This window comes from Triturus cristatus, chromosome 8 (assembly GCF_964204655.1).
Source record: "Triturus cristatus chromosome 8, aTriCri1.1, whole genome shotgun sequence".
NCBI classification, from domain to species: domain Eukaryota; kingdom Metazoa; phylum Chordata; class Amphibia; order Caudata; family Salamandridae; genus Triturus; species Triturus cristatus.
The window spans coordinates 421,731,235-421,743,780 of NC_140591.1; the positions used below are offsets into that span (position 1 = coordinate 421,731,235).

Genomic DNA, 12,546 nt, shown 5'->3' on the forward strand with positions numbered 1-12,546 from the left:
TCATTTTTGTGATGGACTTACACATCCTTATTCTTGATGCATACAGGTTTGAGCTTACTACGGTCTCCGGCTATATAGTATTGTCTGGCAACAGCAGGTCATTGTATTCTTCCTATCGAGACATGCGGTTACCTTGAATATATGCGGTTGGTAGAAGTTTGGTCACTTTCAGTTTGGACCATTTATCTTTTTACGAATCCCCTCTATGACTCAGATCATTGTTTTATCTTTCAGTATTTCACATGTGAAGTAGCATTGTTTGTAATGCAATCATGCCTACAATTTTGGATAGTATTGTTATACTTTGCTTACTATATTTTTCAGCTATGCTCCTTTTGACTTTCTGTCCATCACTTATGGACAGATTCACAGGGATTTTTTAGAGTACACAAACATTTTTTATATTTCTCTATGCATCTTATATTTCTCAAAACGCATTTTTCGTTAAACTCTTCTTGGTTGTGGTACTTGTATAAACACCCACACACATATTACTTTCAAATTACCATCATGACTGGGTATCGCTGTATCTTTAGGCGTTTATCACTACCCATCTTGGATCACTGAGTGTATCTCATTTCGGAGTATTCGGTTTGTCTTCAAACCTTTTTTCTAAGGTCGAAGAAATTCATAAATCATAACAAGATTGTAATTTCATTTATATAATCTTTGTACATTTGCAGCCTTTACAATGTCGCCTTAGACAAAACGTGTTGGCTGCCTGAAGACGTAAATGCCAAAAGGGTAATCGGACCAGTTGGAAACTTCGAATGGAATAAATACAACTTTGTGTCACATAACCCTAAATTGTGGGCTTTATATTTTGCGATTACTATGTCAATGAGTGCTTCGGTATCAATCTTTATGTAATTCATATAAAAACTTAAAACCACATGTCCCCTTTTTTAAATACAATCCACTCTGCCCTATAGGCTTTCTTGGGCCTACAATAGGGGTGACTTGTATTAAAAAGAGATTTAGTCCTGGCAAAAGGTTTATTTTCCCAGTTTGAATTGGAATTTTAAAACTGCACTACAGGCTGCAATGGCAGGCCTCATAACATGTTTTAAAGGGCTACTTAAGTGGGTGGCACAATAAATGCTGCAGGGCCACTAGCAGCATTTAATTTACAGGCACTGGCTCCATGTAGTACCATTTTACTGGGGACTTAAGTAAATTAAATATGCCAATTGGGTTAAGACAATTTTACCACGTTGAAAGGAGAGAGCACAAGTACTTTAGCGCTGGTTAGCAGTGGTAAAAGCACAGAGTACTAATGCTAACAAAAACAAATTTCAGAAAACAAGAGGTGAGAAGGCAAAATGTTTGGGGGGAAAACCACAGCAAGGTTGTCAGACTTTCCTTGGCAATTCACTGGTCAGAGTCTGGTTCTGATCAAGAAATTCATTCTCCTCCTTGGGATACAGCAGTGCATGCGTCCTCAGTCCTGGTGAATGGACACTGCCCCCTCCAAGACATACAGCTAAAGATTCTGCCTCTGCTTCCAGCCTTCCTCCACATATGTTCAAACAGCTCTTCCAAGTAAAAAGAGAAGAGTGTATAAGCTAAACAGGTCGTCTAGCAACTAGTACAATTGAAATGGTTTTCAACAAATTATCAACTCAAATACAAAGTTACTTTCAACATATGGAGGGAGCCAATGCAGTTTCTATGTGTTTGATATATTTTAATTTCAATGAGGCTACAGGAGAAAAGTCACTCTGCTTGTGTGGGCTACGATATAGATGATCTGTGGCAATTGAGGTGCTGTTAGGCTCGAAACAACAGAGCAGGTTACAGGATGCAAGGGTGCGTAGGTAGGCCAAGCCTTTATGTGCATGCTAGGCCATGCCCTTAGCCACAGTCAATGGGAAAGTGTTACTCTTATCAGACAAGACTCAGAACAAGCTGCTCACTGCAGATCAAAGTCCAATGAGCACAAAGAATCCTTCCTACTCTAGTCAATGGGTGTTAATTCAAGAAGAGAGGAGAAAGAGAAAGAACACGACAGAACGAGGACAAAATAATCCTTATCGAATTAGGCTTTCATCCTTCAGAAAAATGGATGTAGCAGCTACAGGCAAATTAGTTTACGAGTGTGCTGCAATCAAACTAATTTCCTTATTAACCGAGGACTAGAACGCCACGTTTCAGGGGGGGTTGGGGGGGGGGGGGTGAATACAAACATTATAATGAAAAAATCTAAGTTAATTTCTCTGAAAATATCTCAGTCAGGACACTGAATGCAAATTTGCCAGAACATGTTAATAGTTTTTGATAAAAGTTATTTCTGATTACATTTAGGATGCAGAAATGTAACCGATAATCTTCTGCTTTCTAGCACAAACTCATGCACGACAGAGGTCTTATCTCTTGCACAACACACTGGCAGCTTTTACACAAGGGTGGGCTTTCCTAGTAAAGACGTAGTAATTCTAGTAACTTCACTGAACAAACGTGACTGACACCTTTCCCATAGCATACTTTGCCTCATTCATCAAGTTCGTTTATCAAATTAACACATGCTTTTCAGAAACACATGCCTGAAAAATCGCAAAACTTCTACCATTGTAAATAATATTATGCACAAGATCTAGCCCACGTTGCACCCATAATCAATAAGTAAACGTGTCAACACGTTTTAATGCTAGCAAGAAACTGTTCAGGTCACGGCACAAGAACGGAATTTGCGTGATTACGGTTAAAGATTGAAATGAAGAAATTAAAATGAAGGTGACGAACAAGTTAAACATTTTAATTTATGATGGCCTGCACATTTAACTAAAGGCTCTTTTTCTACTTTACAAGGCAGGAATGGAACAAGATTTTCAGTTTTCATAATGGCAAATTCCTTTTATTTCTTTATCTAGGCAGGATGGCACACTGTTTAATTGGAGATAAAAATAAACTAGCAATCATAATTCTAACCAGTGAGAGTTGGAAGAGAACATACATTTATATTTTATAATGCATTAACTGTAATATGACCCAATATTGCCAAGGAGGGGTTCTGGTGACAAACGATGAGGCGGAAAACATGGTTGTCTGTAAATGTCACGAGCATCCCGAAATGGAATGAAGTATGGACGATTGGTTGCATCAATTGAAGCACTGATATGAGCAGACAGAAATGGTGGGGGAATGGCAAACGGAGTATTATATATACATATATACACACACACATATATATATATATATATATATCGGATTTCCGTATTGTGATCGATTGACCAAAATTGCGATATGTGGCACACCAGAAGCAGCACAGAATTTATTGTGCACAAACCAAAGGGCGACGCGTTTTGGCGTTAAGCCTTTGTCAAGCAATTTCCTGTGTCGACTGTCCATAGAAATACAACCAACAGTTTGGCGATATAGAAAAAATACTTTAGTGTTCTGTACATTTCTGCTTATTACTAGCGCAATAATGGCATAATAACTGCATCGTAAATGTTGCAACAAATAATAAATCAGAATGGCAAGTTCATATCAATTTAGCAATGTAAATAGCAAAATCCGTGCCTGCTCAATTGGCTGCTCTGTACTCCGAATCACAGTAGACCGATGAATAAAGTTTTCAATATTAAGTTTCAACATCACATGAAAAGAAGATAGTATATTTTATCTTTCGATACTTTTCAATATTAAGTTTCAAAACAATACGAAAAGATAGTATATTTTATCATGTCATAACAACTCAACTCTGCCAACGAGCCCACCCACGAGACCCTGTGTATTTACATGCCTCAATGAAAGCAGCACAGTGATCGGCATTGAAGTGTGGCCCGGTGCCGTAATACGGCATCTTGCTAAATGTACCTGCGCTGCAACAACCTCATATAAACTCGTTTAATAACAAGTAAGTGCCTGTGTGGGAGTCGGGCCTATTGATAACCAGCACTTTTCCACACTATATGTGCCGTTAGTCGGCCAGTGCCATAATAAGGCCTCTTATTGAGTCTTACTGCGCTGCAGCAGACTCAAATAATCCCATTTGATGGACAAGGGACAAGAAAAGACGCAGATTGAATAAAAACAGAAGAGGAAGAACAATGAACATCATACCAAACAGTGAATATTGTATATCCAACAAATCAGTGATAAATTTATCAGCAGGTACAATGACTGCAGAGGAGATATCTGTATTACAACTTGATCTGTCTTTTTGTCCTACCAATGATTTTAACTATACGGACACTCAAATTGATTTATTTCTCTTTATTCGCAAGTTAAAATTGATAAAAGTGTTAAAAATGAGAATTGCATCAAATCTAGCCTCAGTGGGCCCCAACACCATCGGGGATGATGTGAACTTACAGATCCAGGATGTTGATTTATTAAGAGACATGTATGATCTGGAGGCAAGCAACCAAATAAATCATTAAGAGCACATCTCTCAAATACTAGGAGCTTGCGGAATCACCGACAATCAGACCAGCCACACTGGATTAAAAACAAAATCCAAATTCAATCCCAATGTTCCGATTGACAACATAGAAGCGTATAGCACAGCGATATTTGAATTAAAGAAAATGCGCGGTAATACAACTAAGCAGAAAAGAGAATCTATCCAAACAACAAAGGCAAGCCATTAATGGCCTGGAACAAGATCCCAATATCATCAAGCCCTCCGATAAGGGGGGCAATGTTATTATGGACATGGTAAACTATAGCAGAGGCGATAGACAGTTACCTGATGAAGCGTGCTATGAACTGAAATTGGGAGCAGTGTTGACCGAAGCTCCAAGGAATACAGTGGCATTGTCAGGGCACAGACGAGGGGCTCGCTGCACCCGCAGACAGCTTACAACTAGGATAGTCAGATAAGGGAAATGCAATTCAGATCAACACACAATTCACTGAAGGAGTGGCGGGTGGAGCTAGTAAGGTAAAGAGTAGTTGAGAACTGGGGTAACGAAATGGGCATCCGAGGGAGAACAGATTTGGATGGAAGGAGCACGATGAGGTGGACTCTGAACATGGTGAGCTGGATAAGAAGATGCAAGGCCTTTGACAGGAGGCTAAGGAGGGGATAAAGGTTTAAGTAGAGGGCTCTCTGAGGGGAAAACATTCAATAGACACTAGAGAGTCATTTGAGTAATTAATACAAGATGTTTGGAGAGTTGTAAATAGTGGGGGTCGCTTAGAGAGGAAAGAGAATTAGATGAAACAGGACATTGGAGTGAAAAAGAAAGTGAGCTGGGTATGGATTAGTAAGAACACTTTGCTCATCAGGGACAGGTGGGAAATTATAGGAAAGGCATAGCACATCAGTAATAGAGCAGAACTAATGGAAAGAGGTTTGAAAAGGACTAAATCAGGTCAAAAGGAGTAAACACATGGGTATGAGTTTAGTCCCTTCTATCGTCAACTTCCTTGTCTTTTCTGACAGTGTGACCCCGCCCAACCAGTGTAACAGGAACACTGAAAAGACTTCCACATCCTGTCCAGATCACCTGCACTGAGCTTCCCTTCAACCACTGTCTCCCCTCCTTTCTCTAGATCCCCTGGGGTGATGTGAACGTTCTGTGGGTTGAGGTGGAGGAAGGCGTTGAAGTCTTCAGGGTCCCTTCTGATGCAGCGGCCTTTGTGCTTACAGAGCTGCTTACTGCAGACATCTGCCGCCCTGGTCACATTCAGCACATATGGCCCCAAAGAGCTGATTAGATTCTGACAGAGGTTCTTACAGCGTCGATCAGAATTGACGAAAGATTTCCCACTCCAAAGCACCCTCCGGCAGCTCCCATGGCAGCGCTCTCGCCGATGTGTGTACCAAGTCCACCTCTGTCAGGAATCTCATGGAATGCTTATAAGACACCCTGGAATATGGCAACACTGGTGGGGTGGAAATGTTGAGGCTGAACTCTGCTGCCCGCAAGGCCTCTTTTACTCGGTAGTGAACATAGAGAAGACCCTCCTCAGATGCCATCAACTTCTCCGTCATATAGATGCTAGGATAGATGGCCTTGGACTCTTCCCAAAGCCACTTAAGTTGGTCACTCTTGTGGATAGTCTCTGGTTGGCAATGACCATCATATTTGCTCGCCTCCTTCTTATAAGCATAGTTGAAGCATTCGGGAAACCCATAGAAACCCCATAGGCCCATTGGTCTCAGCTGTTCCCCAGCCCTTAATGTCTTCAATATGAGAAAATGTGCTGCTTTCTCAAACTCCAGCTTGGCCAGGTGTCCTATCTTCTCACTGGGCACATCAGGTAACTTCCTTAAGACCCACTCCTTGGATGCTCGCTGATAAATTTTCTTAGAACCCCAGTTCTGGTTCCACAAGGGACGTCATTCCTCCCAGTCAACCACTGCCAACCCTTTGAAGTCTACTTCAAGGAAGTGGCAAGTGTCTGCGGATTTTTGCAAGGTGCCGCTTCAAGTTTGTATTCTGCGGTAGGCCACCATTGATCCATCGGCCATTTGGGGCAATGTAGGGGTAGAAACCAAGCTTGTTCTTGTAGAAGATGGTCATTCTGCCCCTGAAACCGGTGATCTCTGTTTTCCACAATGTCAAAGACTCAGAGAGGAAGGTCTACGCCATACTGTTTCTCACAGCCAGCAGTCGGCATGTTCCACACAACGATAAAAAGCTTATGACGAGCAACAGGACTGGAAGACTACTTCCCCCAGACAACACTTTTCAAGAGCTGGACAGAGCAGAGCCAAAAAATGACCCAGGTAAGGTAAGGTAAATTCATGGTGGGTCAATAAAATGTGATTCTATTTCAGGAATCTTCCCAGCATTAGCATCACGTCTTCTTTCAATAGGCAACCTCAGGCGTCAAGGTCCCAGATCCTCTTTGAGCTGCCAGCAGTCAGACTCGCAAGATAACATCATTGCACGTTTCAGAAATAGAGGGTACAAGGACAGTGTACTACATAAGGCCAAAGATAAGGTGAGCGGCATCACACAGAGTGAGTTGTTGTTTAACCTATCCTTAAGCAAAATCAAGAAAAAAAGTGCAGAAAAGTAACATAGCACCTCGGATGATTACCACCTTCAATAGAGGTGCTTGGGCCCTAAAGAAAGCCATGAAAGTCCATTGGAATCGATTGGTGGCAGATCCCATAATAGGTAAAAGTGTGGGTGACTTGCAGACGAGCAAGGTCATTGCGGGACCGGTTAGTACACAGCTATCCCCCAGACAATTCGCAGACACATTGGCTAAAAGCACTCAATGGATTTACCACATGTGGAACGTGCAAAGCCTGCCACAATGGTAAAAACTGCAAGGAATATGCGACAAGTCTGGGTGGCTCAAAGAAAATCACACTTACCATCAATTGTAATAGTGTTTTTGCTGTCTACGTACTGGAGTGCCCTTGCGGTCTCCGGTACGTTGGCAGCACTAAGCTCCCACTTAAACAACGCATATTACAGCATCTACAAGCCGTAAAAAAACGCGATTTCAACTATCCAGTTGCTCGGCACTTTGACGAAAAACACAAAAGTAATGTCCGCCATCTACTTTTCTATGGGATAGATAGGATACCAGCGCACATTCGAGGTGGCAATAGGGAGAGAAATCTCAAGGTCCTTGAGTCCAAATATATAATAGAATTGGATTGCAAGACACCAAAAGGCTTGAATGGGGGGAGAGGAACTCGCAACCCATATAGGCTGTTAAATCATAAGCTACTGCTCTTCTTTATCTTCACTATGTTCGGTATTTTAAATGGTTGGAAGCAGGCGTCGCGTCACATTTTTTAAGGAGGACTTTTAGATTTGGGGCACGGGTTGCACTCATGAGTAGAGTTCGGCAGGCCAATAAGTAGTGAAACCACAATTGTGGTATTATCACTCAGGTACCTTATGGTTATTCCCCTAGGTATCCTTTTCCAAGCCCCTCCATTTTAGGTCCCCAGTATTTGTGTTTATCATTATTTTCACTTAACTTATTTCATATTGCTTATTGCACCAACACCCACTATTCCCAATTCGAGCACTTTACTTAAGATCCATATTCCTGTCTTTATGACCACCCTTAACAACATAGTATTTCATGATGGGCAATTTCAGTACTTCCATAGGACTCTGGTTGCAATAGGGCACTTGCCTAGTATTGAGCAATAACACCTCACCCTGCTGTCACGGCAACCCACCGGGACATATAGCGCAATAAGGCGATGATCGTTAATAGGTATCAATTCCCACACAGGAACTTGCCTGTTATCAGATGGGATTATATGAGTCTGCTGCAGCACAGTCAGACTCAATAAAAGGCCTTATTATGGCACTGGCCGACTAACGGCACATATAGTGTGGAAAAGTGCTGGTTATCACTAGGCACCGACTCCCACACAGGCACTTACTTTTTATTAAACGAGTTTATATGAGGTTGTCGCAGCGCAGATAAATTTAGCAAGATGCCATATTACGTCACCGGGCCACACTTCAATGCCGATCACTGTGCTGCTCTCATTGAGGCATGTAAATACACAGGGTCTCGTGGGTGGGCTCGTTGGCAGAGTTGAGTTGTGATGACATGATAAAATATACCATCTTCTTTTCGTATTGTTTTGAAACTTAATATTGAAAAGTATCGAAAGATAAAATATACTATCTTCTTTTCATATTGTGTTGAAACTTATATTGAAAACTTTATTCATCGGTCTACTGTGATTGCGAGTACAGAGCAGTCAATTGCGCATGCATAGATTTTGCTATTTACATTGCTAAATTGATATGAACTTGCCATTCTGATGAATTTGATTTATTATTTGTTGCAACATTTACGATGCAGTTATTATGCCATTATTGCGCTAGTAATAAGCAGAAATGTACAGAACACTGAAGTATTTTTTCTATATCGCCAAACTGTTGGTTGTATTTCTATGGGCAGTCGACACACAGGAAATTGCTTGACAAAGGCTTAACGGCGAAACGCATCGCCCTTTGGTTTGTGCACAATAAATTTTGTGCTTCTTCTGGTGTGCCGCATCTCGTTATTTTGGTCAATCGATCACAATACGGAAATCCTCACAAATTACTCGGCCGCTGCCTGCAAGCACCGACGGCTGGGAACTACGAAGCACAGCAATTGTGAATATAAATATATATATCACACAGAAAAGGATCTTCGTGAACAACAATCCAGGGGGTTAAGGCAGTTTATTTTCTTAAGACAGACAAGGACGGCGCGTTTCGACCAGGCATATCTATATCTATCTCAAAGGTTTTGCACCTTCTTCGCGCACTCATGAACGGGTGCTTTTCGCGGGCGGTGCTCCCGCTAACATATACGCTCCCAAACTTGTATTTTCCACACAACAAGAAAGAAAAGCAGTCACAGGGGCGAGTCCAGGTCTTTTAGTCACAAACTCACAGCAACCAGACGCGTTTCGGCAGTCGCCTTTTTCGATGATAATCAGGCGCGCCGGAAACGGCCTTCATTTATTTCATTTACTTTCACCGACATTGAACAGAAATGGGGCAAACTCATGTAAGACCATGGCACAGGGATGTGGAATTCCAATAGCCCGACGCCCAGGACATATTGTTTGGGGTCAAGGGCAACAAGTTTTCATGTGTATTTTGTCCTTGGGACAAGTAGGCCCAACCCCCTGAAGCACAACCCCTTTGGCTGCCAGTTTGCAGTATCACATTATGGATCAGGCAAAGGCATTGCCTGCAGTTAAGGTAATATTTGTCTTCATGTGTCAATGCTGTTCAAACTTGTATTTATGGTTCATTAATTGAAAGCCTTTATTGTTAGGGTGAGCGCTCTGAGTAAATGTTGTAAGCTCAGACTGCACTACTGATAGTGGTTCCAGTATAAAATTTGTACACACGTTTTTCAAAGATAGGCAATTTGAGGCTATGTAGAATGCTCCCAGAATGCTCTCTGACTGGATGCAAAGATTTGCAGAAGCTTGAAAGCAAGATTGATGATTCTTTGCTTTCAAAATAAATGTTCATAAAAAATGAAAGTAGGAAAAAATGAATTCGCTAAACTACTCTAAAATTTCAGGTACCATTTCAGTAAAATGTGTTGATGCATGCTAATATTTCCCAAACATATTCCTAATGGAAATTCAGTGTAACCAGTTTCAATAAAATTATGGAAAACAAAAATAAACAAGCATTGGCAAAGCCAGTAGGACTGACATTGGTGGTCATCTTTTTAGTTTTGTCAATGTGTCAATTGTTTTGGCATGGTCTTTGAAAAACATTATCGGTGTGGGAGCTACCGGGCCCTCACCATAATTACAAACATTGGCAAAAGCAAAAATTGTTTTTGGTCTCAAAAAGCACACACTGCCACAGTAGTTACTGGCAGTGAACAAAACTACTTTGTGTGCCGATATGCTCATTGAGAAAGAGCAGAATGCGGTCACTCACAGTGAAGCCAGTGGATACAGAGAGAGACAGAATTTTTAATAAACATAAAAGGTCATGGTTAACGCTAGACCAAATTAAGGGCCCAATTATTAAAGAAAAACTCAAAAGTGCACCCATGGTACATGTCCTTGCATTAAGAGCAGCTATACGGCTTTCATGAATTCACAAGAACTTACAGAAATAGGGCAATATATAGTACTCCCAGAAAATATTTCTGAACTGAATTTTAGCATGAGCAAATATGCTTGTGTAGATTTGTTCATGCAAAAATCTGAGTGTTTGCAAGTTCACTTTCCCTATAACCATGTTTTTCCCAACTCTGGAAGAAGGTCCTGCCATTGTAAGGAGGAAATTTCCAACACTTCTCAGTATGGGAAAAGATTAGAGAAGAGTTGTTGAAAACCCTTAAAACATGCAAGTTAGTAGATTTGCACAGACTCAAATGGGCATACTAACCCTGGAACTATTGCTTACCACTACCTTCAGACCCATTATATAGATCTGCAGAAACGTGGAAACATAAGGGGATTGCTAGTATTCAAACACTACTATGGTATGAGCCCTGGCATAATCAGTGAGGCTATATCAGAGTTCTTATATAATGAGTGCTGCCATAATTTGTCGCCACACTACATGGCACCAAAGGGACAAGTGGATTTTGTTACAGGACAAGTAGATTTATGAAGCAACCTGCCCCATGGACAAGTAGATATTTGATTAAATTCCACACCCCTGCCATGGCGCCATCTTAGAACTTGCAAAATTCATACCATCAATGCTCTAAGTTCATTCAGATTAACATGTGTATGTAAATATACATCTACATAAACATATGCATGTTTTTAGCACTAGATGACAATTCCGCCCACCAATGGGCACATAATTATTGAAATTACGCTATCACCGTGAATAGCGTTCGGTTGCTGCGAGTCCATGAATAAAAGACCTTGACTCACCCCTGTGAGTGCTTTTCTTTGTTATGTGGAATATACAAGTTTGGGAGCATACATACATACATACATACATACATACATACATACATACATACATACATATATATATATTCACTTAAAAAAACCATAGGTTTCACACACGTTATAGTTAGGAATTAGCATTTAAAAAACCATGCAAATTCACTTAAAAAAAACATAGGTTTCACACATGTTATAGTTAGCTGGACATTTCACTCGTAAAAAACCATTGAAATTCCCCCGTTACAGTTAGTTCAGATAACTATAACTCGCGCGCCCGCAATCCACTGCTGATGACGTCACATATTACATCACTCATGACATCACAGATGACATCATCCTTGTGATAGAGTGGCGGTCGCGCGAGATATAGTTATCTGAACTAACTATAACGGGGGAATTTCAATGGTTTTTTACGAGCTAACTATAACATGTGTGAAACCTATGGTTTTTTTAAGTGAATTTGCAAGGTTTTTTTAAATGCTAATTCCTAACTATAACGTGTGTGAAACCTATGGTTTTTTAAGTGAATTTGTAAAGTTTTTTAAATGCTAATTTATGTATGTATTATTATATGTTTTATATATTTATTTTACAATAAACTACCTATGTATATAGTTATAGTGGCTGACCGATAGCTTTTGGAATTTGTACGTAGTGCCTGCATCTGCGCTCCTCGAGCGTTTTGCATGCGGAACTATTGGCCTTAGGCTTTTTTAAAACTTCCTTGTTCTTTATTTAATTTCAACATTATTGGTTGAATTTGCCCCGGATTTTAGATTTTAGGCCCCTTACTTGCACTATAAAACTTATTTACTCACCGCTGTTGGGCGGGTCCACCTCCCGGTCTCATTTAGACGTCAGGCCGCCATCTTGGGAGTACTACGGGTGGAGCTTGGACGCTCTAGCTGTCCTAAGGGGGATAGACGCTCAAAAGGGAGTCATACCGTCGCGCAGCGGTTTCGCGCAGCGGGGTCGCCGGACTTCCGCCGGAGTTACGCCTGAGTTCAGCCCGTCTGCACCCGTCCGCGCGGAGGACGTGCTGATGGGCGGGCTCGTTGCAGATATCCCTTATGATCCGCAGAGTACAATGATACAATACTCATTAGGTGAGCTGCTTACTTTAAGACCGCCGCCTCTTGCGTGCCACCTCGGTCTCTCTCCTGAGGACCTGAGATGTGTCAACATGCCGCTCGTGTGGGGAGGTACTGCTCCCACCTAAAATAGTT

The 12,546-nt window shown here is 41.3% G+C and overlaps 1 protein-coding gene and 1 pseudogene across 3 annotated transcripts in view; both read right to left on the bottom strand.

Annotated features, from left to right (window-relative positions):
- Positions 1-12,546, bottom strand: part of TSC22D1 (TSC22 domain family member 1) — a 346,738-nt gene that overhangs the window by 244,828 nt on the left and 89,364 nt on the right. The window lies entirely within an intron of this gene.
- LOC146802239 (hyaluronidase-3 pseudogene) lies at positions 5,368-6,702 on the bottom strand (annotated as a pseudogene).